Genomic DNA, 26,986 nt, shown 5'->3' with positions numbered 1-26,986 from the left:
AAAGTGATGGACTGCAGAAAGGGATTGGAGTCGTCGAATATAGAAACTTTTTCGAAAGCCCACATAAATAGCGTTGCGTAGTTGGGGGCAAAAGCAGCACCCATCGCGGTTCCTTTTACTTGTAAATAAAAACTTTCCTTGAACCTAAAATAGTTCTTAGTGAGGGCGATTTCCAATAAGTCAACTATAAATTCACTCGGAACTAGTTGTGGATCGCTTCTAAGGTCCAGAAAGAATTTCATAATAGGTAGAGACTCTGCTTGGGGGATGTTGGAATATAGAGACTCCACATCCAGAGTCATAAACAAGTTATTGACAGGGTTGAAAGGAAGGCCTTCAAGGTGGACAATGGCATCAGTAGTATCTGCCAGATAAGTAGGGGTGTCCATCGCCAAGGGTTTAAGGAAATAATCGATATATTTTCCCAATGGTTCAAGGATTGAGCCACAAAGCGACACTATTGGACGTCCTGGGGGATTAAGCATATTCTTGTGAATTTTCAAAAGGATATAGAAGAGGGGAGCTCGCATACCTTTGTTAGTAAGGAATTGGAATTCTTTAATACTCAAAATGTCCGCATCTTTAGCCCGTGTAGCTAGGGCTAGAATTTCATTTTGTATTCCTACTGGAGGGTCCCCTCTAAGTTTCAAATAAAAATTAGCGTTGTCTAGTTGTCTTAGTACTTCTGAATCGTAGAAAGAAGCATCACAGACAACTACCCCTCCGCCTTTGTCGGCCTGTTTAATGATAATAGAAGTGTCCCTTTTCAGTTCTTCAAGGCAGGACCAATCTTTTTTGGAAAAGTTGTAACATTGATTATGTTTCGAGTCAGTAGGTTCCACGAAAATGGAATGGAAGTCTCGTAAGACTGCACGTTCAAAGATGATGGTTTCATTAGAGACCATTTGGGATGTAGGTGTAAAGGTAGACTTAGGTTTAAACGGTGTGTTGTTGTTATCTATGGATGTGGTGTGCCATGGGTGCGGTGTGCCTTGGGTGCGGTGTGGTGTGCCTCGGGTGCGGTGTGGTGTGCCTCGGGTGCGGTGTGGTGTGCCTCAGGCGCGGTGTGGTGTGTCTCGGGTACAGTGTGGTGTGCCTCAGTTGCGGTGTGCCTCGGTTGCGGTGCGGTGTGCCTCGGTTGCGGTGCGGTGTGCCTCGCGTGTGGTGCGGTGTGCCTCGCGTGTGGTGCGGTGTGTCTCGCGTGTGGTGCGGTGTGCCTCACCTGTGGTGCTGTGTGGTGCTGTGTGCCTCGGGTGTGTTGCGGTGTGCCATGGGTGCGGTGTGCCATGGGTGCGGTGTGCCTTGGGTGCGGTGCGGTGTGCCTTGGGTGCAGTGCAGTGTGCCTTGGGTGCGGTGAGGTGTGCCTCGGGTGTGGTGTGGCTCGGGTGCGGTGTGGCTCGGGTGCAGTGTGCCTTGGGTGCAGTGCGGTGTGCCTCGGGTGCGGTGTGCCTCGGGTGCGGTGCGGTGTGCCTTGGGTGCGGTGCGGTGTGGCTCGGGTGCGGTGTGCCTCTGGTGCGGTGTGCCTCTGGTGCGGTGCGGTGTGCCTCGGGTGTGGTGTGCCTCGGGTGCAGTGTGGCACAGGCATGGGCTTTTCTTTTCTGTGGAATCGTGATCCAGGGAGACCATGTTTGCCAGTTTCATAGTCCAGGGGGATCCGGGCCTGCGGCCTCCAGCGGGAAATGCGGCATGTGTTGTTACTGTGGCAATAAGAGTGCTGCCCCCCCCCTCCCTCGCCTCTGTGGTCTCTTCTCTGGGTGCAGTGGCTGCACACCTCAGCAGGGCTATTATTGGGCACACTCCAGCACCTGGCCCTGCTACACACCTGCCAGGGCCGTGTCGATTGATTGATAATGTATATGGTGTCAGTGCAGTGCCCGGGAGGCTTCGCGGCGCCCTCTGGGCATTGCTGGGGCCCTCTTGTGGGGGAATTACCCCTGTGGGGGAGTGACTCCTGCGGGTGCGTTATACCTCTTTCAACCAGTGAGACCCTCAGCGAGGGGCAGACAGCAAATAGTCCCGCTAGATAGCACATGGCTAAACATTGAATCAGGAGCGCCACCAAGTGGGCAAATAAAAGATAACAAGCACCAGCGAATTTAAAAGGTCTCCATTGTACTGCATTCTCTGTCTGCAGTGTGCATAGCTCTGGGGGAATGAAAGGGGGGCGCGGGGGGGCGTTAGGTTCCAGTCCTTCGCACAATGTTTTTGGATTTATGTTGACTCCTTTTAGGCATCAGCTTCTGGTGGGCGCCTTGAACTCCTCTTGGGTTCTCTGGAGTTGGCGTGGATGGAAATGTTTAGACAGTTGCTATTAAGGGTGGGGGGGGGCGGAGTCTCCTTCTTTAATTGTCTTCCAGAGACTCATACAGCGCTCTGAAGGATTTCGTTTGTGTCATGGCGCTCTGGTGTTAATGAATTTTATACTGAGCTCGCCACCATTTTCATGCAGTCGTTTTAACGACTATATGCGAGGCAGGGGGTGGGGGGAATGGGACAGGATGATCACTTCCAACCTGGAAAAGAATCCCCGGGGGCCGGCAACAGCGGAGGCTGCTTCTGAGTCCTGGATAATGGCGGGTGCTGCGCACTGTGGGCGGTCAGTGTTTCTGTTCATCGACTCTGTGCGTTTCTGCCCATTGTCTGCCTCCATCGTCAGCAGTCGGGCGGGGTGGGGGTGGCTGGAGATGTGTGAGGCCCTCTCTCAACATGTTTGGGGCCCCTCTTTGCTATGTGTGGGAAAAACAATATGAGGCCTTCGTGGGGGGCTTACATTTCAAGGGACTCAAAGGAAAACAGCAGGGCGTTAATGGGAGCTGATAATTCACGAGGCAGGCAGCCAGCGGGGTGATGAAACTGTAAGCGTCCATTAAAAAGTTATTAATCGCCCTCTCAGCAGGAGGCTGATGTTGACAGAAACCGAGAAAAAAGGCAACAGGTGCGAGGCCCAGGCGGCCACCCTGGGGCACCCGGGAAGGCAGCCTATCAAAAGCGCTCTAAACCGCACATGTAGCGATGTTTTGTGCAAGTGTAAGGCGATGGTGCTGTGGCATAAGACTGCCAATATGAGGGCAGCTGTTCAGAGGTCCCCTGAGGCTCGGGGCCCATTTCAACTGAGACTCAGAAGGCCCTGTCGCCGTCCCTGGTGATGGGGGACATTTACACCTCGTAGTGAAATACCAATTTCGGTTGGGTGATAATGTATGTAGATATGTGCTCTGTAAAGCTCTTTGGATTAAGGCGCTATATAAATAACACATCATTATCATTATAGCTCAGGGGGGCAACGCAGGTTTGATCCCCGGGTCCGCGCTTAGAAACCTCTGGGTATTAAGCACTTTATAAATAACCTATCATATCTTATCAGATACTGACTTGGCCCCTAGCCAGCTCATGGCATGCAGTGTCTCTCTGCAGCGAAAAGTGAAGGCAATGGTGTGCTCCAATGTTTGGTGGGGAGTGGGCTTGCCCTGGACACACCCCCATTCACACAATGTCTTTCACTCTCCCCGCCTAGCGGCTGTGCTCGTGCGTTCTTTCTGCTGCTTTTTAGTACGGTGGATTTCTTGGGCATGTAGGATGTTTGACACCTGCCACATTTCTTTAGTTTTTCTCCCCTATCCCCCCCCCTCTATCCATGACATAGAGGGGGGCCACCTGCTGCTGGAACTCAAGCCTGCCGGGGGACTGGGAAATGCGCTTGCGATCTCCCCACTTATTCCACAGACAGGAAGGAAGGGTTCCAACTCAAGCTCGTTTATTTCATCATCCCCGTAAGGATTTGCGGATCCTCAGAATATGACTGACATGCAACCGAGGTACCTCACACATTATATAAGAATGATGTGCTGGGGTTGCCACTTAAGGGAGGTGAAAAGGGGGTTGCTTCGTGAGAAATGTAATTGTAGTGCGGAAAGTGCTGGATGCAATACTTTGAACTGATCTTATGCCTCATCGTTCCTCTGGGAGCCTTCCAGTACAACATGTTCAGGCCACCTTTGGCCTTCCAGGAGATGACCAGACATGCGCACCTCCGATAAGAGCAGCCCAGTCCATACTGCTAGGCCACGCCCCTTCTGGGTGGGACCTTGTCCTCTAGCATCTGGGCTTCACTCCCTACGCCGGTGGCAGGAACGTGACTGATGTGTATACAATGCTATCGAAGGCTGTCCAGAGCAGTGCCTGTGGTTATGATTGATTCAAAGTCTTCTTGGTTTGAGACTGTCTCCCTGAGAAGATGAGTGTGTGCTCCGACATGTGTGCCTTGCTCCCTACGGCTAGGGAACATGACTCCGAAATGTGTGCCTTGCTCCGTATGGCTAGGGAATATGACACCGACATGTGTGCCTTGCTCCCTACGGCTAGGGAATATGACACTGACATGTGTGCCTTGCTCTCTATGGCTAGGGAACATGACTCTGACATGTGTGCCTTGCTCCCTATGGTTAGGGAACATGACTCTGACATGTGTGCCTTGCTCCCTATGGCTAGGGAATATGACACCGATATGCGTGCCTTGCTCTCTATGGCTAGGGAATATGACACGACATGTGTGCCTTGCTCCCTATGGCTAGGGAACATGACATGACATGTGTGCCTTGCTCTCTATGGCTAGGGAACATGACTCAGACATGTGTGCCTTGCTCCCTATGGCTAGGGAACATGACTCAGACATGTGTGCCTTGCTCCCTATGGCTATGGAACATGACTCTGACATGTGTGCCTTGCTCTCTATGGCTAGGGAATATGACACGACATGTGTGCCTTGCTCCCTATGGCTAGGGAACATGACATGACATGTGTGCCTTGCTCTCTATGGCTAGGGAACATGACTCAGACATGTGTGCCTTGCTCCCTATGGCTATGGAACATGACTCTGACATGTGTGCCTTGCTCCCTATGGCTATGGAACATGACTCTGACATGTGTGCCTTGCTCCCTATGGTTAGGGAATATGACACCGACATGTGTGCCTTGCTCCCTATGGCTAGGGAATATGACACGACATGTGTGCCTTGCTCTCTATGGTTAGGGAACGTGACTCTGACATGTGTGCCTTGCTCTCTATGGCTAGGGAATATGACACTGACATGTGTGCCTTGCTCCCTATGGCTAGGGAATACGACACTGACAGGTGTGCCTTGCTCCCTATGGCTAGGGAACATGACTCCGACATGTGTGCCTTGCTCCCTACGGCTAGGGAACATGACTCCGACATGTGTGTCTTGCTCCCTATGGCTGGGGAACATGACTCCGACATGTGTGCCTTGCTCCCTACGGCTAGGGAACATGACTCCGACACGTGTGCCTTGCTCCCTACGGCTAGGGCACATGACTCCGACATGTGTGCCTTGCTCCCTACGGCTAGGGAACGTGACTCCGACACGTGTGCCTTGCTCTCTATGGCTAGGGAACATGACTCCGACATGTGTGCCTTGCTCCCCATGGCTAGGGAATATGACACTGACATGTTTGCCTTGCTCCCTATGGCTAGGGAATATGACACTGACATGTGTGCCTTGCTCCCTATGGCTAGGGAATATGACACTGACAGGTGTGCCTTGCTCCGTATGGCTAGGGAACATGACACTGACATGCGTGCCTTGCTCCCTCTGGCTAGGGAATATGACACTGACATGTGTGCCTTGCTCTCTATGGCTAGGGAACATGACACTGACATGCGTGCCTTGCTCCCTCTGGCTAGGGAATATGACACTGACATGTGTGCCTTGCTCTCTATGGCTAGGGAACATGACTCAGACATGCGCGCCTTGCTCTCTATGGCTAGGGACATGACACTGACATGCGTGCCTTGCTCCCTATGGCCAGAGAACATGACACTGACATGCGTGCCTTGCTCCCTCTGGCTAGGGAATATGACACTGACATGTGTGCCTTGCTCCCTATGGCTAGGGAACATGACACTGACATGTGTGCCTTGCTCCCTATGGCTAGGGAACATGACACTGACATGTGTGCCTTGCTCCCTCTGGCTAGGGAATATGACACTGACATGTGTGCCTTGCTCTCTATGGCTAGGGAACATGACTCCGACATGTGTGCCTTGCTCCCTATGGCTAGGGAGATGACACTGACATGCGTGCCTTGCTCTCTACGGCTAGGGAACATGACACCGGCATGTGTGCCTTGCTCCCTATGGCTAGGGAAAATGACACTGACATGTGTGCCTTGCTCCCTATGGCTAGGGAACATGACACTGACATGCGTGCCTTGCTCCCCACGGCTAGGGAATATGACACCGACATGAGTGCCTTGCTCCCTATGGCTAGGGACATGACACTGACATGCGTGCCTTGCTCTCTACGGCTAGGGAATATAACACCGACATGTGTGCCTTGCTCCCTATGGCTAGGGACATGACACTGACATGCGTGCCTTGCTCTCTACGGCTAGGGAATATAACACCGACATGTGTGCCTTGCTCCCTATGGCTAGGTACATGACTCCGACATGTGTGCCTTGCTCCCTACGGCTAGGGAACATGACTCCGACATGTGTGCCTTGCTCTCTATGGCTAGGGAACATGACACTGACATGCGTGCCTTGCTCTCTACGGCTAGGGAACATGACTCCGACATGTGTGCCTTGCTCCCTACGGCTAGGGAACATGACTCCGACATGTGTGCCTTGCTCTCTATGGCTAGGGAATATAACACCGACATGTGTGCCTTGCTCCCTATGGCTAGGGACATGACACTGACATGCGTGCCTTGCTCCCTATGGCTAGGGAACATGACACTGGCATGTGTGCCTTGCTCCCTATGGCTAGGGAACATGACACTGGCATGTGTGCCTTGCTCCCTATGGCTAGGGACATGACACTGACATGCGTGCCTTGCTCCCTATGGCTAGGGAATATGACACTGACATGCGTGCCTTGCTCCCAATGGCTATGGAACATGACACTGACATGTGTGCCTTGCTCCCTATGGCTAGGGAACATGACTCAGACATGTGTGCCTTTCTCCCTATGGCTTGCGAATATGACACCAACATGTGTGCCTCGCTCCCTATGGCTAGGGAACATAACACTGGCATGTGTGCCTCGCTCCCTATGGCTAGGGAACATGACACTGACATGCGTGCCTTGCTCTCTATGGCTAGGGAATATGACACCGGCATGTGTGCCTTGCTCCCTATGGCTAGGGAATATGACACTGACATATGTACCTTGCTCTCTACGGCTAGGGAATATGACACTGACATGTGTGCCTTTCTCCCTATGGCTTGCGAATATGACACCAACATGTGTGCCTCGCTCCCTATGGCTAGGGAACATGACACTGACATGCGTGCCTTGCTCTCTATGGCTAGGGAATATGACACCGGCATGTGACTTGCTCTCTATGGCTAGGGACCATGACTCTGACATGTGTGCCTTGCTCTTTACGGCTAGGGACATGACACTGACATGTGTGCCTTGCTCCCTATGGCCAGGGAACATGACTCCGACATGTGTGTCTTGCTCCCTATGGTTAGGGGACATGACTCCGACATGTGTGCGTTGCTCCCTACGGCTAGGGAACATGTCTCTGACATGCGTGCCTTGCTCTCTATGGCTAGGGAATATAACACCGACATGTGTGCCTTGCTCCCTATGGCTAGGGACATGACTCCGACATGTGTGCCTTGCTCTCTATGGCTATGGAATATGACACTGACATGTGTGACTTGCTCTCTACGGCTAGGGAACATGACACCGGCATGTGTGCCTTGCTCCCTATGGCTTGGGAATATGACACCGACATGTGTGCCTTGCTCCCTATGGCTAGGGAACATGACACTGACATGTGTGCCTTGCTCCCTATGGCTAGGGACATGACTCCGACATGTGTGCCTTGCTCTCTATGGCTAGGGAATATGACACCGGCATGTATGACTTGCTCTCTACGGCTAGGGAACATGACACCGGCATGTGTGCCTTGCTCCCTATGGCTTGGGAATATGACACCGACATGTGCGCCTTGCTCCCTATGGCTAGGGAACATGACACTGACATGTGTGCCTTGCTCCCTATGGCTAGGGAACATGACACTGACATGTGTGCCTTGCTCCCTATGGCTAGGGAACATGACACCGACATGTGTGCCTCGCTCCCTACGGCTAGGGAATATGACACCGACATGTGTGCCTCGCTCCCTACGGCTAGGGAATATGACACTGGCATGTGTGCCTCGCTCCCTATGGCTAGGGAACATGACACTGACATGCGTGCCTTGCTCCCTATGGCTAGGGAGTATGACACCGACGTGTGCCTCGCTCCCTATGGCTAGGGAATATGACACCAACATGTGTGCCTCGCTCCCTATGGCTAGGGAACATGACACTGACATGTGTGCCTTTCTCTCTATGGCTAGGGACATGACACTGACATGTGTGCCTTTCTCTCTATGGCTAGGGAATATGACACTGACATGTGTGCCTTGCTCCCTATGGCTAGGGACATGACACTGACATGTGTGCCTTGCTCCCTATGGCTAGGGAATATGACACTGGCATGCGCGCCTTGCTCTCTTTGGCTAAGGAACATGACTCCGACATGTGTGCCTTTCTCTCTATGGCTAGGGAACATGACTCCGACATGTGTGCCTTTCTTTCTATGGCTAGGGAATATGACACTGACATGTGTGCCTTGCTCCCTATGGCTAGGGAACATGACACTGACATGCGTGCCTTGCTCCCTATGGCTAGGGAACATGACACCGACATGTGTGCCTCGCTCCCTACGGCTAGGGAATATGACACGACATGTGTGCCTCGCTCCCTATGGCTAGGGAGCATGACACCGGCATGTGTGCCTTGCTCCCTACGGCTAGGGAATATGACACTGACATGTGTGCCTTGCTCCCTATGGCCAGGGAACATGACTCCGACATGTGTGTCTTGCTCCCTATGGTTAGGGGACATGACTCCGACATGTGTGCGTTGCTCCCTACGGCTAGGGAACATGTCTCTGACATGCGTGCCTTGCTCTCTATGGCTAGGGAATATAACACCGACATGTGTGCCTTGCTCCCTATGGCTAGGGACATGACTCCGACATGTGTGCCTTGCTCTCTATGGCTATGGAATATGACACTGACATGTGTGACTTGCTCTCTACGGCTAGGGAACATGACACCGGCATGTGTGCCTTGCTCCCTATGGCTTGGGAATATGACACCGACATGTGTGCCTTGCTCCCTATGGCTAGGGAACATGACACTGACATGTGTGCCTTGCTCCCTATGGCTAGGGACATGACTCCGACATGTGTGCCTTGCTCTCTATGGCTAGGGAATATGACACCGGCATGTATGACTTGCTCTCTACGGCTAGGGAACATGACACCGGCATGTGTGCCTTGCTCCCTATGGCTTGGGAATATGACACCGACATGTGCGCCTTGCTCCCTATGGCTAGGGAACATGACACTGACATGTGTGCCTTGCTCCCTATGGCTAGGGAACATGACACTGACATGTGTGCCTTGCTCCCTATGGCTAGGGAACATGACACCGACATGTGTGCCTCGCTCCCTACGGCTAGGGAATATGACACCGACATGTGTGCCTCGCTCCCTACGGCTAGGGAATATGACACTGGCATGTGTGCCTCGCTCCCTATGGCTAGGGAACATGACACTGACATGCGTGCCTTGCTCCCTATGGCTAGGGAGTATGACACCGACGTGTGCCTCGCTCCCTATGGCTAGGGAATATGACACCAACATGTGTGCCTCGCTCCCTATGGCTAGGGAACATGACACTGACATGTGTGCCTTTCTCTCTATGGCTAGGGACATGACACTGACATGTGTGCCTTTCTCTCTATGGCTAGGGAATATGACACTGACATGTGTGCCTTGCTCCCTATGGCTAGGGACATGACACTGACATGTGTGCCTTGCTCCCTATGGCTAGGGAATATGACACTGGCATGCGCGCCTTGCTCTCTTTGGCTAAGGAACATGACTCCGACATGTGTGCCTTTCTCTCTATGGCTAGGGAACATGACTCCGACATGTGTGCCTTTCTTTCTATGGCTAGGGAATATGACACTGACATGTGTGCCTTGCTCCCTATGGCTAGGGAACATGACACTGACATGCGTGCCTTGCTCCCTATGGCTAGGGAGCATGACACCGGCATGTGTGCCTTGCTCCCTACGGCTAGGGAATATGACACTGACATGTGTGCCTTTCTCTCTATGGCTAGGGACATGACACTGACATGTGCGCCTTTCTCTCTATGGCTAGGGAATATGACACTGACATGTGTGCCTTGCTCCCTATGGCTAGGGACATGACACTGACATGTGTGCCTTGCTCCCTATGGCTAGGGAATATGACACTGGCATGCGCGCCTTGCTCTCTTTGGCTAAGGAACACGACTCTGACATGTGTGCCTTTCTCTCTATGGCTAGGGAACATGACACTGACATGTGTGCCTTGCTCCCTATGGCTAGGGAACATGACACTGACATGCGTGCCTTGCTCCATATGGCTAGGGAACATGACACCGACATGTGTGCCTCGCTCCCTACGGCTAGGGAATATGACACTGACATGTGTGCCTTGCTCCCTATGGCTAGGGAGCATGACACCTACATGTGTGCCTTGCTCCCTACGGCTAGGGACATGACACTGACATGCGTGCCTTGCTCTCTACGGCTAGGGAGCATGACACCGGCATGTGTGCCTTGCTGGCTAGGGAATATGTCAGAACCTCACTATTTAGGTCCAGTAGCGCCTAAATAAATTGGTCTTTGCTTGGGTTCCCACAGAGAGGGCACATGGCTGAGCAGCTTTGACTGGACTGCTCCCATTGGTAACGGGACCGAACCAGGATTGCTTCATTGGAAGCCCTCCATCATCACTTAATTTTAGTGTAAAACAGAGGGCCATGTAAAATAAATGAGGTCCGGACCGTGAGTCACCTACAGGTCACTTCCCATGACGTCACCAGGGGCCCGGTGTTGCACTAATAGGCCTGAGTCACCACCTCCAATAAATGTAAAAGTTGCCACCCATGTCACTATGTCATGCCATCTGCACTTTGTGTTTCTCTTACATGGCAGAATGTGTGACATTGCGGCCGTGAGCTGCGAGGCTCATCATTGTACACGTGTGTCCAGTGACATGTTTTCTTCTCACAGTAGAGTGAAATGGTCAGCAGTAGGGCAAGGCACAGCTTGTGTAGGGTTTTGAGTGTGCACTCATAAGGCTGCTTGGAGTGCTGCGCTTGTCTAGGTGCAGGTAGAGCGAGCACTCATAAGGCTGCTTGGAGTGCTGCGCTTGTCTAGGTGCAGGTAGAGCGTGCACTCATAAGGCTGCTTGGAGTGCTGCACATGTCTAGGTGCAGGTAGAGCGTGCACTCATAAGGCTGCTTGGAGTGCTGCGCTTGTCTAGGTGCAGGTAGAGCGAGCACTCATAACGCTGCTTGGAGTGCTGCGCTTGTCTAGGTGCAGGTAGAGCGTGCACTCATAAGGCTGCTTGGAGTGCTGCGCTTGTCTAGGTGCAGGTAGAGCGTGCACTCATAAGGCTGCTTGGAGTGCTGCACATGTCTAGGTGCAGGTAGAGCGTGCACTCATAAGGCTGCTTGGAGTGCTGCGCTTGTCTAGGTGCAGGTAGAGCGAGCACTCATAACGCTGCTTGGAGTGCTGCGCTTGTCTAGGTGCAGGTAGAGCGTGCACTCATAAGGCTGCTTGGAGTGCTGCGCTTGTCTAGGTGCAGGTAGAGCGAGCACTCATAAGGCTGCTTGGAGTGCTGCGCTTGTCTAGGTGCAGGTAGAGCGTGCACTTATAAGGCTGCTTGGAGTGCTGCGCTTGTCTAGGTGCAGGTAGAGCGAGCACTCATAAGGCTGCTTGGAGTGCTGCGCTTGTCTAGGTGCAGGTAGAGCGTGCACTCATAAGGCTGCTTGGAGTGCTGCGCTTGTCTAGGTGCAGGTAGAGCGTGCACTCATAAGGCTGCTTGGAGTGCTGCGCTTGTCTAGGTGCAGGTAGAGCGTGCACTCATAAGGCTGCTTGGAGTGCTGCGCTTGTCTAGGTGCAGGTAGAGCGAGCACTCATAAGGCTGCTTGGAGTGCTGCGCTTGTCTAGGTGCAGGTAGAGCGTGCACTCATAAGGCTGCTTGGAGTGCTGCACATGTCTAGGTGCAGGTAGAGCGTGCACTCATAAGGCTGCTTGGAGTGCTGCGCTTGTCTAGGTGCAGGTAGAGCGAGCACTCATAACGCTGCTTGGAGTGCTGCGCTTGTCTAGGTGCAGGTAGAGCGTGCACTCATAAGGCTGCTTGGAGTGCTGCGCTTGTCTAGGTGCAGGTAGAGCGTGCACTCATAAGGCTGCTTGGAGTGCTGCGCTTGTCTAGGTGCAGGTAGAGCGTGCACTCATAAGGCTGCTTGGAGTGCTGCGCTTGTCTAGGTGCAGGTAGAGCGTGCACTCATAAGGCTGCTTGGAGTGCTGCGCTTGTCTAGGTGCAGGTAGAGCGAGCACTCATAAGGCTGCTTGGAGTGCTGCGCTTGTCTAGGTGCAGGTAGAGCGAGCACTCATAAGGCTGCTTGGAGTGCTGCGCTTGTCTAGGTGCAGGTAGAGCGAGCACTCATAAGGCTGCTTGGAGTGCTGCGCTTGTCTAGGTGCAGGTAGAGCGTGCACTCATAAGGCTGCTTGGAGTGCTGCACATGTCTAGGTGCAGGTAGAGCGTGCACTCATAAGGCTGCTTGGAGTGCTGCGCTTGTCTAGGTGCAGGTAGAGCGAGCACTCATAACGCTGCTTGGAGTGCTGCGCTTGTCTAGGTGCAGGTAGAGCGTGCACTCATAAGGCTGCTTGGAGTGCTGCGCTTGTCTAGGTGCAGGTAGAGCGTGCACTCATAAGGCTGCTTGGAGTGCTGCGCTTGTCTAGGTGCAGGTAGAGCGTGCACTCATAAGGCAGGTAGAGCGTGCACTCATAAGGCTGCTTGGCGTGCTGCGCTTGTCCAAGTGCCTTTGGTGTTGTGAGTGCTGTTTCGAGCTGCTCGAAGATTTAGAACTGAACAGAATGTTTAGTCTCTTAAAAATCCTACATATATAATTCTGTTAGGCTCTGTGTGCACTGGCCCCTGAGAATGTGCACCGCCAAGCATACCCTGAAAGCCGGTTACTTCTCTAGTCGGAAGGAACACTCCGGACGGCCGATCTGGACGGCCTGTCAACCCCAGTGTTGCAGCTAAACTACCCTCACATCCAAACCATGGGGCTGTCCTAATCCGTACCCAGTATGGTTCAATACTACAAACATGTTGAAGTGAGCGCCACACGCTGCGCACATTCTAGTGCCTGAAGCGTGCAACACTTTTATCACAGGCATAATAGTGAAATGGGCCGTGTCCTGGTGTTATTTGTCCTCTTCCCATTTCTCACAAGTACATGAGTGCAATAGGAGTGCACTGGACTGCCCATCCTGGAGTGATAGCCTTCTATCAGAAAATAACCCATATAGTTCTTCTAGGTTCTGATAATGTATTTCCATCAGTAGGCAAGAGTAGCATTCTTATTACTAAAAGCTTTTACAAACAATACTCCAGCTGCCCGCTGTAGGGAAATGTTGTTTTCTTCTGGTCGCGGAACTGTCAGCAGCAGCTGGGGTGGCTTTAGCAAACATGGTCGCGCAACTGTCAGCAGCAGCTGGGGTGGCGCTAGCAAAGGTGGTCGCGCAACTGTCAGCAACAGCTGGGGTGGCTCTAGCAAACTTGGTCAAGCAACTGTCAGCAGCAGCTGGGGTGGCTCTAGCAAACGTGGTCGCACAACTGTCAGCAGCAGCTGGGGTGGCGCTAGCAAACGGGATTGCGCAACTGTCAGCAGCAGCTGGGGTGGCGCTAGCAAAGGTGGTCGCGCAACTGTCAGCAGCAGCTGGGGTGGCTCTAGCAAAGGTGGTTGCGCAAATGTCAGCAGCAGCTGGGATGGCGCTAGCAAACGTTGTCGCGCAACTGTTGCAGCTGGGGTGGCTCTAGCAAAGGTGGTCGCGCAACTGTCAGCAGCAGCTGGGGTGGCGCTAGCAAAGGTGGTCGCGCAACTGTCAGAAGCAGCTGGGGTGGCTCTAGCAAAGGTGGTCGCGCAAATGTCAGCAGCAGCTGGGGTGGCGCTAGCAAAGGTGGTCGCGCAACTGTCAGCAGCAGCTGGGGTGGCGCTAGCAAAGGTGGTCGCGCAACTGTCAGAAGCAGCTGGGGTGGCTCTAGCAAAGGTGGTCGCGCAAATGTCAGCAGCAGCTGGGGTGGCGCTAGCAAAGGTGGTCGCGCAAATGTCAGCAGCAGCTGGGGTGGCGCTAGCAAAGGTGGTCGCGCAAATGTCAGCAGCAGCTGGGGTGGCGCTAGCAAAGGTGGTCGCGCAAATGTCAGCAGCAGCTGGGATGGCTCTAGCAAACGTGATTGCGCAACTGTCAGCAGCAGCTGGGATGGCGCTAGAAAAACAGGCACTTGAGAGTGCGACTCTAAACCACATGGAGAGAGGCAGGGGGTGAGACATGGAGAGATGGAAAGAGAGAGCGCGAGACTGCCGTATGAATCGTCGGTTACAGCTAGTACCTATATACATGTTTTCCTCGTGACTATACACGGGAGGGTGTCTTTTCTGTTTGAAATTACGCCTTCCATTAAGCGTGACAAAAGCCTGATGCAGTGGATTAAGGACGAGTGTAAATGCTTCTATTTCTGGAGGTCTGATGCTTGTCTCCAAACCAGCAATTAGTTCAAATGAAGGGCCTTCTTGAGCGGGGACACTTAAAATTGCAAAATGTTACTCAGTGTTTTCGGATGAAAGGTGCCGTGTGCCATCTAGTGGTGGAATGTTGCACTTTCACTAATCTGACAGCATCAGCCTCTCGCATAAAGCGGGTATTATAGCCCAATACGGTCTGCTTTACTGCCTAGAATCAGACCACAAATGACCCCAAAAAATAAATAAATCAGTAGACTATGCCCCTTGCTCCTGCCCGCGGGGCTGTGCTGATGTGTGAGCAGAGGCACCGGCTGCCCCTTGCTCCTGCCCGCGGGGCTGTGCTGATGTGTGAGCAGAGGCACCGGCTGCCCCTTGCTCCTGCCCGCGGGGCTGTGCTGATGTGTGAGCAGAGGCACCGGCTGCCCCTTGCTCCTGCCCGCGGGGCTGTGCTGATGTGTGAGCAGAGGCACCGGCTGCCCCTTGCTCCTGCCCGCGGGGCTGTGCTGATGTGTGAGCAGAGGCACCGGCTGCCCCTTGCTCCTGCCCGCGGGGCTGTGCTGATGTGTGAGCAGAGGCACCGGCTGCCCCTTGCTCCTGCCCGCGGGGCTGTGCTGATGTGTGAGCAGAGGCACCGGCTGCCCCTTGCTCTTGCCCGAGGGGCTGTGCTGATGTGTGAGCAGAGGCACCGGCTGCCCCTTGCTCCTGCCCGCGTGGCTGTGCTGATGTGTGAGCAGAGGCACCGGCTGCCCCTTGCTCCTGCCCGCGTGGCTGTGCTGATGTGTGAGCAGAGGCACCGGCTGCCCCTTGCTCCTGCCCGCGTGGCTGTGCTGATGTGTGAGCAGAGGCACCGGCTGCCCCTTGCTCCTGCCCGCGTGGCTGTGCTGATGTGTGAGCAGAGGCACCGGCTGCCCCTTGCTCCTGCCCGCGGGGCTGTGCTGATGTGTGAGCAGAGGCACCGGCTGCCCCTTGCTCCTGCCCGCGGGGCTGTGCTGATGTGTGAGCAGAGGCACCGGCTGCCCCTTGCTCCTGCCCGCGGGGCTGTGCTGATGTGTGAGCAGAGGCACCGGCTGCCCCTTGCTCTTGCCCGCGGGGCTGTGCTGATGTGTGAGCAGAGGCACCGGCTGCCCCTTGCTCCTGCCCGCGGGGCTGTGCTGATGTGTGAGCAGAGGCACCGGCTGCCCCTTGCTCCTGCCCGCGGGGCTGTGCTGATGTGTGAGCAGAGGCACCGGCTGCCCCTTGCTCCTGCCCGAGGGGCTGTGCTGATGTGTGAGCAGAGGCACCGGCTGCCCCTTGCTCCTGCCCGCGGGGCTGTGCTGATGTGTGAGCAGAGGCACCGGCTGCCCCTTGCTCCTGCCCGCGGGGCTGTGCTGATGTGTGAGCAGAGGCACCGGCTGCCCCTTGCTCCTGCCCGCGGGGCTGTGCTGATGTGTGAGCAGAGGCACCGGCTGCCCCTTGCTCTTGCCCGCGGGGCTGTGCTGATGTGTGAGCAGAGGCACCGGCTGCCCCTTGCTCCTGCCCGCGGGGCTGTGCTGATGTGTGAGCAGAGGCACCGGCTGCCCCTTGCTCCTGCCCGCGGGGCTGTGCTGATGTGTGAGCAGAGGCACCGGCTGCCCCTTGCTCTTGCCCGAGGGGCTGTGCTGATGTGTGAGCAGAGGCACCGGCTGCCCCTTGCTCCTGCCCGCAGAGCTGTGCTGATGTGTGAGGAGAGGCATCGACTGAACTGGCCACACAGAGGAGCTCTGCTGTTGGGTCATGTGGCCTGAAGGTGGCTTATAACATGGACATTACTGGGCCCAAGAAAGTATATATTGCAACCGAAATACATAGCTTGTTTTACTCACAGAAACAATCCTTCTTTCCCCCATCTTTCAAAAGTGTGAGTACAAAACTCCCACCTCAAAACCTTATCTAGAGCCCTGATAGTGGACAAGGTGTCCCTGTAACCAGTACAGGAAATTCAAAACATTTACTGGGGACTCCCCGCCCCCCACTTTGCATGCAGGAGAGGGGATAGCACGCGGGGGGCATGTCATTGGTGTGGGTCAGGATACAATAATAGGACAGATGCCCAATTGCCTATATTGCGGCCTGCTGTGGTTCCGCGACACAAGTGTGTCGATGTGCTGTGTTTCGCTCTGCGCGTACGCGCGCACTCCTTAAATACCAATTAGGCGATTGGGCATCTGGCCTGTTATTGTATCCTGAAATACTATGACCCATTGAAACACAGCAGTTGGGCAGACTGGCTCGCTGCATTATTCATGATAAGACCGGAAACATTCAATTCAAAGCCCAGAAGAAGACCGCAACAGGTCGAAACATGTGTCGGCTGACACTTTGAAAATATATTTCGATAATGACGAACTTAGGTGATTCAGTTTTCATTAAGATTTCTGGCGCAGGTTGCGAGTGTTCAGCACACGTTGCTCCTTAGGCTTGTTTTGCAACCCTGCCCTGAGTTACCCGGGCATCACTTTCCTTGCAGCCTTAAGGTACGTTGATAAGCAGAACAAAGGAGAGCTCAGATCCCGGAAAGCACACCACCTTTCCTCGTGTGCCCTGTTATACAGCCGTCTAGAAAGAGGCAAGCTAAATATGGGTCACTAGCCCCTTTCTAATAGCCCCCTTTTTGGGGGGAGTGGGAGGGTCTAACATAACATTTGTTAAAGCCTCTTTAAGCTCATTGTTCATTGGATGGTCTGGGAAAGAGGCCTCATTGTAAAGACACACCCATTTGATGTAAACTCTTACAAAGACCATATACTCATAGTAATGGCGGAGTCAGTGCAGAGTCTCGTGAGTCTGTTACTCTACCTTCCTGTGTCTTTGGAGCTGCTGTTGGAAAGACTGACATTGGTCCTTCTTCTATCTCTACTACTTCGGAGGGTGTGGAATCTCTTAAAATCCCCTCTATTCCGCAGAGCGGCGCGGAGTCGGTGCAGAGTCTCGTGAGTCTCTAATACTCTACCTTCCTGTGTCTTTGGAGCTGCTGTTGGAAAGACTGACATTGGTCCTTCTTCTATCTCTACTACTTTGGAGGGTGTGGAATCACTTAAAATCCCCTCTATTCCGCGGAGCAGCGCAGAGTCGTTGCAGAGTCTCGTGAGTCTCTGTTACTCTACCTTCCTGTGTCTTTGGATCTGCTGTTGGAAAGACTGACATTGGTCCTTCTTCTATCTCTACTACTTTGGAGGGTGTGGAATCACTTAAAATCCCCTCTATTCCACGGAGTGGCACGGAGTCGGTGCAGAGTCTCGTGAGTCTCTGGAGGCTCACGAGGCTAAGCAGGCACTAGGCGTATTTGTGAATCTTTACACGCCTGTGCGGCGGATTTCGGCATGAGTCGCGATAATCAACCGTCCAGAAATCTACATCATCCACTGACGGGGCTGCAAATACGCCGAACCGAGCGAGGGAGCTCTGAACAGTCTGATGACACCATGAGCCGTCCGGAGGCTCCTCAAGTAAGAGACCTCAAGTGCACCTCCTCCCCCACCCCCCGTACCATTTTTCTTCCATAAATTTCTGTGCACAAAGACATAACATATAATACAACAAATGAAGTGGATTGCTTTCAAAATGATGATGAATGCGCACTCACACATCATACAATAAATCATACGCAGTGCCTCCCAAACCCTACCGTTAATTCTGAACGTGTAAATCTTGCAGAGCAATTATCCAAGGAGGCGGGGTGTATGGGCAATTTGAGGGAAGTCACTGCTGTCGATTCGTTTGAACTGAGGAACTCTAACCCGAAAAGGGGGGTGGTCTCTGATACTTGTGATCCGAGTGTGTGGGGGAGCTTGAATGATTCAGTTGTGATGCACGGAGATACAGCGGCGGCGTTCACATTGCCGCCGATGCGAACGCAGGATGTTTGTGCTGCAAAGACGCATTGCTCTGATTTTTGTGCGGAGGTTGGCGTGCCTGCGACTAGGGAAAGTCGTTTAACATCCGAAAGTACCAGCTCTTGGCTAGAGACCGCAGTTGACTCTACAATGAGTCTTGTGACCCATGCTGAAAATCGAGGCATAAACATTCGTATTGACACACTCTCCCCAGAATTGCCCAAGGAAGGAGTTGAGTCCACAAAGAAAGTGGTAGTAAGGCAAGACTCAGTAGTAAAAATGAACCTACAGACGCCTGAATATATGGAAAAGCACATAGTTGACTTGACTGCTGAAGAGGTGACAGAAGAGGTTAATGAAGTGAATACAGATGAAAAAGCAGACACTGTACCTCATACGAAGAGTAAAACTTCATGCGAAAGTGCCTTTTCACCATCTAAAAGGAGAAATTCTCTGGCAATTGTGAACAAATTATTGCTAGATTTGACGGAAATGAATGGGTCACTCATCTCAAAAACTTCTTCAAAAATGGTATCTGCTGGTGAAATACATACTGTAAAGGAACACAATAAGGACTCCGTGTTACTACAGCAACCAGTTATGTATCCATTTAAAGAATCTACACCAATGAACCATAGGCCAGATGGATCTAGAAAACGAAGACGTGTTGCCTTAAGCACGTCTCCTCCATTTGAATGCTCGCAAAATAGACCTAAGCCACTTGCTAAAACTCCATCACCAAAATTACCATGTAACAAACGGGACGCAAGCTTTACAACACCACCTATCCGGCTGTCCTTAAATGAGGATTCAGAATCGTCCTCAAATGATGAAACTACTTCATTTGCAACAGAAAAAAGATGAAATGAACCAAAACGGATGTACCATAGAGCCTCTCTAAATCCAGTCATGAGTGAGCTCCATGTTCAAAAACTAATTAAGGAAGCCCTAAATGAACTAAGACCTTTTGTCATGTCCTCACTGACAATAGCCATGGCACCAATGCTTAAGATGTATGAACAAATCAGTGACAATATAAAAGATCTATCAACTTTGTCTGCCTTAGTAAATTCCAAAATGTATGCTCCAGAGTCGCAACGAGATTCAGCATCTACTAATATATGGACTAGCATTCAGAGGATAGACCAGTCACTAAAGGATCGAACTGATCAAAAGCGTACAAACTGTGAGGATAAAAAATTACTAGCCGAAGTGACTAAAGAAGCCTTGGGCCTGCTGAAAATAAATCAAAAACTAAGAAGAGATGAGTGTGATCTAGTTGCCGGCCGCACCTCACAATTGCCACTAAAAATGACTAAAAAAACAAAACCGCACTTGACGATACTCTGTCTTCACACCTTATAAGACCCTTGGTAAATCATAACACAGTATGTGTAATTCATGATGAGAAAGAAGTATCGAATGTATGCTTAGTGGAAGAGCAAACTCCTGATCCGGCAACGTTGGGAAATCTGGTTGCTATCTTTCCTCATAAAGCAGTTGCCAAGGAACTGCGAACAATCCAGCTAGATAATGACATTGGTCAAAGAGCAACAACTAAGCCACAAGGTGTTAAATCTATCAGGAAAAGAAAAATTTGACAGAGAGCTCCAATGTTCCACGTCCTGTGGAGGTTGTTCCCACTACTTCCGCCAATGCGGTTGGTGTCGTTGGATCAGGTGAAACTCCTATTCAAGCCTCCCATCCTGTGTTGGACAATAATGATCAAGCAGAAAATGACAATAATGAACAACAGGAAAATGAAAATTCAGGACACGTTGATGGAAAAAGCGGAGCTGATACTCCCTCGTTAGAGCAAAATGTGGTCAGGGAAAAAATCTATGGAATCTTTGAAAAGCAAAACTCATGTAATACAAATCAAACTCAAGGAAAGAAAACTAAAAATCAAAAATGCAAAAGAAAACGAAATAACTTGGGCTCTAGAAAATTTCTAAGAAATTTAAAGGCCGTAAATGTATATGTAAATACAGAACACATGAGTGAAAATCAAATGAAAGACCCCACAAGCCACAAACCAAATGACAAAAGTTTTACTAAAGAACCGATTATAGATGTAGAAAATGAGGAAATCTTGCAGAGCGAAATACTTAATTTCTCTATATATGAAGAGGAGACGTGTTATGAAGAAATGCAAGACCAAATAGAGGAAACCCGCACCGATCCAACTACAGTACCTAATGCTGTTCCACAGATGGAAAAATCAAGTGAAGCTGTGGCAAATTGTGGAAGAATATGTCAATTAATCTTGCCCTTGGACGTAACTAAAGCTCAACCTACGACAGTTTCAGAAGTAAAATTCGAGACTATGGATGTAAAAAGAAAACGAAAAGAAATTCCGAAGGTGTTAGACAAATTAAAATTTGACAAAACTCATACAAAATCTCCAAGTAACAACTTAAGTGAAACGGAAGATGAAAACATCAATGGACCTAAGAGTTTGTCTAGCCCTCCTGTTGGACAATTCTGTACAAGAGAATTTATGCTTAAATCCACAGTCTCAGGAAATGAAGAAAAAAGTAGAGGCCAAAACCAAAAATTTTGTCCACGAGCTGTAAAACATAAGAGTCCTGGGAAATATGTCTTGATTCTTGAAAGAATTTTAGACACAAAAGATGGCTTAACGTTAAACCGAAACAATGTTTTACGTTTATTGCATCATGTGCCGGGCCTCCGCTCTATTGAGTCAAACGACATTCAAACGGTTGAATTTGTCAATGAAGAACAGAACGACAAAGTTAGGCTACACATAGATTCAAGACTTATAAGTGACCTTCTATTGAATGCAATTCAGTTCTTACTCTCTATGGGGTTTGACATACATGAAGTGACTCCAATCACAACTCCTACTGTCGCGCAAGAAGACCGACCAAGAGACCGAGGAGAAGCCGATAGAACTCAGACAAAAAAGAATCAGCGACCTGAGAACTATCAAGCTCACAGTGAGAATTCACAGAGAGTGACCAATGCTTCTGAGCCAAGGTTGGAAACGGAAGATGGAGCCAAGAACCAATCACCTTTTATTCTTGGCGAACAAATAAAAATTACGATAAATGGAAACACAAACATTTCCAATAATGAAAACAGTGCTGAGATGGACCGACAAGACCCAAACAAAAATTCAAATTGGAATTGGTTGACTGGTGTCTTGGGCGGCAATAAAAGCTAATGACAACAAGGACCTACTGGTCCTACTATAAAAACCTTATCCTGGAACCCCAGAGGATTTGTGCATTTATTCAACGAATCCAACAGCTGGAGTGATGATCTTACCATAATCTGTTTGCAAGAAACTTGGATGGCTGCTTGTCCAATTTCAGATGAATATCAATTGGCAATAAATCCAGCCATCACAAGAACCAAGGGACATCCATCAGCTGTTCTTCTGACTATGATTAAAAAGAGTTCTGGCTGGTCTTTAGTAAAAACATCAAATCTTTCGCCCTTCATACAGTATACAGTGATATCTGCTAAAAACAACACAAACAACAATGTTAATCAAATCCATATCCTAAATCTATTCTGGCATCACGTAAATGCGGGCAGATTTAAATTCTTAAAACTGATAAACAACTTGATTGATGAAATAAATAGTATCCAACAAAATCCAAACATTATTTGTTGTGGGGATTTAAATCTGGATTGCCTGATAGAGAGCAAAAATGGTTGCGGCCCTCAAAATCCACTCCGAAAATTAGCAAAAAGTTGGTGCAATGATTTGGAAGAAAGAAACATAATCATGGTCAATGGGAACATCAAAGGCGATATTCCTCCTGAGGTAACTTGGAGATGTATGAAACAATCGTCAACCATAGACTACTTCTTTATATCACAAAATTTACATTGTCGAGCTGTATCGTTTCAAATTACACCGGACGTAAATAGTGACCACAGCCAACTTAAGCTTTCGATACAAATGACAAATATTGCAAAGCCTCAGCAATGGAACAATCAAGTGACGGTAGAACCTAACAGATCGCGGCTCCGAATAAAACCTCAGGAAGTGAAAAATCTTACAATTGCATACGATAAGTATAAATGCGAAGTACCACACAAGAAAGTCGAATAGACCATTCTTCTAGAACAGTTCATGATCCAAGACAAAGGTCCCCAAAAACCATCTTTTCAACCAAAACATCAATTTGATCAGCAAGTTCGTGAAAGAAAACAGCAACTTCGAAAAGAACTAAGACAACTCAAAAATCTTAAAGGCGAACAACAAAAACAAGCAAATAAAACCAGTAAACAAAGATATATAAAAACTGGCAAATTTCGCATAAAGCGATCATGTACCAGCAAGATAGCGAATTAATGCTGGCCAGTCTTAAAAATAAAAATTCTTGTGATTTTTGGAACCTGATAAATAACATTGAATGTCGCCAAGAAGCAATCCAAACCAACATGGTGAGGGAGAGTGAGTGGGTCAAACATTATCAAGCTGTATATAAGAAAAAAAGTATCTCAGTGACCCCCCTCCGCCACAACTACCAAAATGGGACTTGCAATTTGAAAGAGAAGATATTTTAACAAGCAACCGACGAAGTTCCTCATCAAGAGCCCCAGGTCCAGATGGCTTAACCAACTTTGTCATCAAACAAAATCCGGGTGAGTGGTCAAAGTTTTTGGTATCATTGTTCGCCTCAATCGCCAACGAAGGAAAAATCCCTACAAGTTGGAAAACAGCAATTATAATTCCAATATTTAAAAAAGGTGACAGAGCTGATCCCAAAAACTATAGGCCAATTGCCCTACTGGATGTCTTGGGAAAATGTTTTGCCATGCAATTGCAGCAACAACTCCTAAAGTGGATCCAAGAGTCCAACCATATAGATTGCCGACAATCTGGTTTTGTCAAAGGAGTGGGATGTGGCCTAAATTTATTTATACTTAACATACTCAAAATGGATGCAATAAAAAGAAACAGAAAAATCTATCTTGCATTTGTGGACCTGTCACAAGCTTTTGACAGTATAGATAGAGAGTTACTTTGGAAAAAAATGTCTGATTGGAAGTGTCCAACCAGCCTACTATTGGCAATTAAAGCATTGCACACGGACACCGAGATAAAAATAAGGATGGACAAAAGTGGAACTTTATCGGTTCCTATAAAAACCTTTCGCGGTGTAAAGCAAGGCTGTCCCCTCGCTTCGATTGTTTTCAATCTGTTCATATCGGACTTGGGTGACGCATATGAAAATGCAAACATCTACCCTCCAAAAGTAAACGGACAAGCAATTAATTGGATACTGTATGCAGATGATCTAGTTTTGCTAGACCTCCCACCAATGGGTCTTCAACGAAAACTATGCATTCTAGATAAATACATACAACAAAATGGGCTGGATGCGAATACTCAAAAGTCAGAAATTCTGATCTTACAAGATATGCAGAAAAACAAAGATCCTATTGAAAAAAAAAAGTTTTCGTGGAAACTTGGTGAAGGGAAGATTGATTTAACAAAACAAACAATGTACTTGGGCATGCTGCTGAGCTCGAGCTTAAATGATGCCCCATGGGTTGATAAAGTCAAAAGCAAATGTAAACAATTGACAGCACAAGCCTGCATTGTAAACATGAAATATGGTAGACATTCCATGTTACCTGTATTGACCTTTTATAAAACAAAGGTCATACCGGCTTTAATTCATGGCGCTGAGAGTGCCTTCGGTTGCCCTGCTGCGGTGTGGGCTTGGTTGGAGCATTCTTTTTGGTCCAAAGTGCTGTGCTTGCCACTGGGTGTGCCCACAGACTGTATAAGATATGAACTCAGTCTGCTATCTATCAACGGAAGAATAGCTTGGAACACACTCAATGAATTCCGCAAAATAACTGCCAAGAATCCGCAACCACAATATAACATCTTAAAAGACGTGATCAACGGACCATGTGACTCTGTTCTATCGCAGTGGGCAAGACGCTGTGAAAAGATACTAACAGATATAGGAGCAGACATGTCTCTACTTCAAGAAAATCCTAACAAAGTTAAGTCAATGCTTTGGAATCAAGATTGGATAGACACCGGTGATTCATGCAAAAAGCATAGAATCATGCAACTGATTCCAGTTGAAGAAAAAAAAATAAACGTGGTCCAGCCATACCTGCAAAAGTTTCCAGAAAAAAAAAGAAGAGCAACATTCATGAAATACCGTTTAAATCAATTCCCTACTCGGGAAAATCAGAGCATTCGAGAAGCAGGAGGACTCAGTTCTTTGACGTGCAGGCTCTGTGGAAATGACACAGAAACATTGAAACATCTTACATTATTATGTCCCAAGTTGCATCAAGACCGTGCAAATCATCCGGGAAGATACATAACGGAAAAAGCATCATTGACTATGGAAGAATGGCGGAGATACTCTTTTCAGGACGCTGATCGTCGATTAACAATTGACCTAACGTTTTTCTTGGAATCAGTAGAAAAAAAACTTAGAAATGCAGAAGTTACTTAATAACCTAGTATTCATGACTCTATACTACTCTGGTCTTTTTAGCAATATAAGGATCTTTGTCTCCTTATGTTCTAATCTGAATTTTTTAATGGCATTTCGGAAACTTTCTCACATTTAATTCGGAAAAGTGACAGATAGAATGATGCACCGAAGAAGTTCCTCCATTTTCTAGATGCTTTGATGTTCTGATGTAAATGTGCTTTGATGGAATTGTTCTCATTCATTTTTTAAAGGTCTGTAAAAAACCAATAATAAAAAAAAAAATAGTAATGCTTTGTCGCGTTGTCTCCCAGGGCTGGAGCAGGAGTGATGACATTAAAGACACGCCTTGGTGGGGGGGGTGGGGAGGGGGGAACGGGAGCGGTGACTCTTGCGACTGGGAATGTGTGGAGGAATGACCAGGGCATTGGGGATGGGATGAAAGAGGCGGGGTTACCTGCCTTGGAGTCTCCCAGAAGCTCATACGCTTTCCCGCAGCACAAACACTGGTGACAGCAGTGCCAGTGAGGCAGGTGGTGCAGGCATTGCAAGTGAGGCAGTCGGCGCATGTGAGGCAGGCGGTGCATGTGAGGCAGGTGGTGCAGGCATTGCAAGTGAGGCAGGCGGTGCATGTGAGGCAGGTGGTGCAGGCATTGCAAGTGAGGAAGGCGGTGCATGTGAGGCAGGTGGTGCAAGCTCTGCATGTAAGGCAGGTGGTGCAGGCGGTGCATGTGAGTTAGGTGGTGCAGGCGGTGCCGATCAGGCAGGTGGTGCAGCCATTGCACGTGGTGCAGGCGGTGCATGTGAGGCAGATGGTGCATGTGAGGCAGGTGGTGCAGGCGGTGCATGTGAGGCAGGCGGTTCATGTGAGGCAGGCGGTTCATGTGAGGCAGGTGGTGCAGGTATTGCAGGTGGTACAGCCATTGCAGGTGGTGCATATGAGGCAGGTGGTGCAGGCATTGCAAGTGGTGCAGGTGTTCATGTGAGGCAGGTGTGGTGCAGGTGCTGCATGTGAGGCCGGCGGTGCAGGCATTGCAGGTGGTGCATGTGAGGCAGGTGGTGCATGTGAGGCAGGTGGTACAGGTATTGCAGGTGGTGCATGTGAGGCAAGGGGTGCAGACATTGCAGGTGGTGCATGTGAGGCAGGGGGTGCATGTGAGGCAGGGGGTACAGGCATTGCAGGTGGTGCATATGAGGCAGGTGGTACAGGCATTGCAAGTGGTGCAGGTGGTCATGTGAGGCAGGTGTGGTGCAGGTGCTGCATGTGAGGCCGGCAGTGCAGGCATTGCAGGTGGTGCATGTGAGGCAAGTGGTGCAGACATTTCAGGTGGTGCAGGCCAACTCCCTCATTGTTGCTCTCTGGCCCCAACGGAGCGGTTTTCCTGATCCAGCGCCTTTCCGTGTGCTCTCAGAGCTTTGCAGTCACACTCGCCATCCCCAATTGCAAAACAAACACGCAGTGGACAATCCAATATGGAAGCCAAGAAGCACCTAGCCACGTGCAGTGCTCGGGTCTCAGTGTTTGACTTGAGAGGTGGTTGGCAGCCGACCCCTTGCCAGGTGGGTGTGCAGAAGGTGTGCGAGAGATGGGAAGCTCAATTGACAGGCCTAAGAAGAGTGGTGTCATCAAATGGCGCCCAGAGCAAGACGTGTAGCTAAGCAGCAGTGGCTCGCACATTACCTCCACCGTGTGTAGTGCTCTTAGGGTGGCCAACTGTCCTGTATTTTTACGGGATCATCCTGTATTTGGGCACTCTGCCCCGCAGTTTGCAGAGTGGCTGTGCAGGACGCAGGTTGTCCCGACTTGCTTTGTTCCCTGGAGTGTGACTCTCGGGAGACAGCAAGTTGGGACAACCTGCGTCCAGCACAGCCTCTATGCAAACTGAAGTGGCCGTCTACACAGCACGGCACTGCCGCCTGCTGCTTTCTTTCTCTGGGCAGCTGTGCGGGCCGGCTCCTTTTTTGAGCCTGCAGGTCGAGCTACTCACGCTCTGACATCTGTCTTCAA

At 50.2% G+C, this 26,986-nt stretch overlaps 1 protein-coding gene across 1 annotated transcript in view; it reads left to right on the top strand.

Annotated features, from left to right (window-relative positions):
* Positions 1-26,986, top strand: part of SEMA4B (semaphorin 4B) — a 567,312-nt gene that overhangs the window by 455,146 nt on the left and 85,180 nt on the right. The gene's annotated exons all lie outside the window — the stretch shown is intronic.

This window comes from Ambystoma mexicanum, chromosome 11 (assembly GCF_040938575.1).
Source record: "Ambystoma mexicanum isolate Mex_15411 chromosome 11, UKY_AmexF1_1, whole genome shotgun sequence".
Lineage (NCBI taxonomy): Eukaryota > Metazoa > Chordata > Amphibia > Caudata > Ambystomatidae > Ambystoma > Ambystoma mexicanum.
This window is presented reverse-complemented; position numbering and strand designations above follow the sequence as displayed.